Source organism: Stegastes partitus, unplaced genomic scaffold (genome assembly GCF_000690725.1).
Source record: "Stegastes partitus isolate 25-593 unplaced genomic scaffold, Stegastes_partitus-1.0.2 Scaffold1713, whole genome shotgun sequence".
Taxonomy (NCBI): domain Eukaryota; kingdom Metazoa; phylum Chordata; class Actinopteri; family Pomacentridae; genus Stegastes; species Stegastes partitus.
In genome coordinates this window covers 96,641-100,610 of record NW_007579444.1, presented here as the reverse complement: position 1 = coordinate 100,610, position 3,970 = coordinate 96,641, and positions in this window count along the sequence as shown.

Here is a 3,970-nt window from a genome sequence, read left to right as displayed (position 1 = left end):
AGTGGCGATAACATTGAGTCAGACTGGGTTGTGCCTACCCTAAAGTGCTGTTGTGTCTGTAAAGTGCTATAAAGTGCATGTAATTAAAGTACCTGTTTTTGAAGTGCCTGATTTTCTCAATGTTCACACGTTTGATTGTTGATCAACCATGTCTTACATCATCTTTTAAAACTGACACAGGTGGAGCTTTCTCTGATAGCTATAGGTAAAATATTCCAGTTTGTGCAACCTTTAATAGATAGTACATGCTGTGCAAAGGAGGACTTTCTAAATTGTACTTCACAGTCAGCCCTGGTGACAGACCTTGGACTAGTGATACCATTTTTCTTTTTGATAAATCCTCCAGGGGCGGTGAGGCCATGCCATTCACAGACTTACAGATTAAGCACACACTTTTAGTTAATGTTGCATAATCTCTCTGTTTCTGTTTTGTGATGAGGTTTCTTTAATTCCTGAGATTTGTACCACAAAGCAAGAGTAAAGGGTCCAGAGAGACTCTTCTGTTGTCTGTTCTTCACCAGTGAAAGGTTAATGGGAGACAAGGAGAAAGAGATTGTTGACAAAAGCTTCTGTTAAATCTGGACTAGATTTCACCAGAAGACATGTGGAGACTCTGAAGTCACCTGGAAGAAGGTTCCTTGGTTTGGTTTCCTCATACTTTGATTCACTAGCAGTCTAAAAATCCTGCTTTGAGCTTCATCACCATGCGGCGCCGCACTTACTATTTAGTTTGACGAAATTGTAGCTCGTGCTGTTCAGTGTTGTCTTGTTTGATTGCTTTGTCATACACTATATGGACATGTATGGACAAAGGTGTTTGAACACACCATCACTAAATGTGAGTCCTTTATTTAAACCCATTGCCCTTGGTTCTTTTTTATCATAAACTCTAGATATTTTAAATGGTATCTGTAAAGTCGACATTTTGTTAAAGCCCAGCTCTTAGACTGCAACAATTAATTCGAGAGCAGACGAGATTGAGTGCCAAAAAACATGTTTATTCTCCAAATAAGATAAATGCATGTCAGAGTCAGTCATCAGTGGCGTATGTCTGTGTGAGTGAGTGGATGCACAAAACAAAACAAAAAACAGCCGCGCCACGAGGCCCGCACGTATGGCAGAGGGGAGCAGGTGGAGTGAGAGACCATCAGGAGGAAGGAGAGTATTTCACCACAGGTGCAGTCAATCACCTCAAAGACGACCCTGCCTCAATGGAAACCTGCAATCGACAAAGACAGAAAAGCAAACAAGCACACACTGAACAGATATTCTGGTGTGTGGAAAGTAGTGTTCATGCTGCCAAACTTTTTGCTTAACCTCTTTTTGTAAAAACAAATAAGCATTAGTACAGTCAGATAAATAGCATAGAGTCATGCTGTCAAACAGTCTGTAGCGCGGGCTCCTTCTAGATACCAGCTTCTCTATTTACAGCAGCTCCAGTGTGTTCAGTAAGTTCGGCCCTGAGCAACATGAGATGACTGTGTGATATAGGCCTATAACTTTCACATCTGTTCTGCAGCAACCTGACAGCCTGTGACCTCAGTCACTGCTGCTGACCAGGAGCTTTTCCCAAAGTTTGGCTTTTCAGAGATTCTCTGACCCATCTGGCCATAGGAACTCAGTTCTTTTACGCCACTCAGCTCTCCACGGTGACCACTTCCTCCACACGAAGCATATCCAGTGCCCTGACTACAAGAATTAAAATTCTGTATCACAGATCCTGAAATACACAGTCATTATGAGAAACTCAACATTATTTGCTTTATGTATGTTGTTGCTCAAATTCCTTTTACTTTTTACTGTTGCTGATACTACAGTCAAGGGATCAGAACTTCCATAGCACAATGGGTTTTTGTGGACCTGCTTTATTAAAGGCCAATTTAAAACTGGCCCAGGTTTCAGTCCTAAGGATAGCCCTAAGAAAAGCTAGATGTTTAGTCCTCCAGCTCACATGGTTAATATCCCTCTGATGACCAAGGACTCATGTACCTTGAGGTGTGAATTGCTGTGAAACCAGGTGGACCAACAGCAACAACAGTAATAATGATAGTTGAGCTGTGAATTTATACAGCACAGGGTATGAATCTGCCATGTCAGGAGTGACTCACTTTTGGGGCCGTTTTTGCTTTTATCAGATAGGACAGTTGAGAGAGAGACAGGAAAGTGGGGGAGAAGAATGGGGGAAGGACTTGTAGCAAAGAGCCATAAACAGAATTTGAACCCATGGTCACTGCGTCGGGGACTGTAGCCCCTGTACGTGGGTCACCACGTGGGGGCGGGGGGATCTAATATCATCTTGTCCCGGGCCCAGGGAAGGCTGTCAGCTGGCCTGCTAACAGTAATAAAACATCAGTAAAATCAGTAATTAAGTATAGAATAAGCGACAGAGCAGAAATCAGCAACAAGTTAAATGTACAATATTGTTAGATAGACAAGCCAAAATGCACTTCATACACCCAAAGTTTTTAGCAGAGTACACAAGCAACAAAATCAATTATGGATTTTAAAGCAGACAGCATTGTTTCGTGTCTTTGCTCTTCTACCATAAAGGGCTTCATAGAAGTTGAGGACAGTAATCCAGAACTAAATCCAGAACTAATCCAGAACTAGACGACCTGAGAGGTCTGCGGACGTATTGTATATAAAGCAGTGTGTAAGTGCACAAGCAAACCATTCATTTGCCTTCCTTTCTGCATAGTGTAAGATTCATCAGGGCTCACCTTGGGTAACACAGGTCGTAGTGTTGCAAAATATTTCAAGAGGATGTTGTCCTGGTGAAAAAAAAANTTTAAAAACCCATCAACTCATCCACAGTGTAGGTAAACCAGTCAGCTGTGACCAGTGTGTGAAAACGTTTTGTGAATATGAACTGCTGGTCCATCAATGCCCCCACTCTGGAATGAAGCTGTACCACTGTGACGTTTGTGGAAAAGTCTTCAAAAACCAACAGAGCCTAAAACGTCATCAACGCATCCACACTGGACATGATGTTTATGTGTGTGATCACTGTGGCGAACCATTTGTACGGTACGCACAGTTAAAAGCCCATGAAGTTACCCACACCGGGGTTAAACCGTACCATTGTGACCAATGTGGGAAAGGCTTCAGCTACACTGCCTCCCTAAAGGCTCACCAACGTGTCCACACTGGGGAGAGACCATACAGCTGTGACCAGTGTAGTAAGACTTTTACAACTTCAGGTTCCCTGAAACAACACCAACGGATCCACAGCAGAAAGCGGCACCACAGCGAGGTATGTAAAGACTGGTGTCAGTAACGCTGTACACATTATTCTACATTTGGATATTTCACTGTGCACTGAAAGTTAGTGTCAAACTGTTTTGACTAACTATGGTCAGTCCGATGAACACATTATGAGCTGTCGTTCAGTCTATCCTGTTCTGACTTTGACCCAGAAATCTGGTCCAGTTTGATCTAGGAATGTAGGTAAGATTGGGAATTCTGTCGTGATCAGTATCAGCACAAACCTGTTCTCAACACTTTATTTAAACACATAAATGTGAAAAAACATCACAACAGTGTTAGATATTCTATTGGGATGTTGCATGTCTATTCTATATAAATCCAGCTTAATTCATCACTTTTTTGCTGGTGTCGTGTCAATGAGCCTCATGCAAGTCTCTGTCACAGTGCTCCTTTACTGGGTAAGGTTCTACAATGCTCTGTGCTTTCCAGCACAGAACAGTCTTGAGGCTCTGGTAAGAAGCTCCACCTTGTGGTGCAACTAGGTACTGCAGTTCGTCAACAACTTGAATCCACTTGTGTAATCCAGGGATATGATATCAGCAGATAATAAATGTTAACCAACTCACCTCAGATCGTGAGCCAAGATTTCTTGTTTGGGTCATCCCTAGTTTAAACCCCTGCAGCCCTGCTCTGTGTATAGGAGTTACATTTCCTGGACAGTCAGACAACTGAGTGTTAACTTTCAAAAGATATGAATATGCTC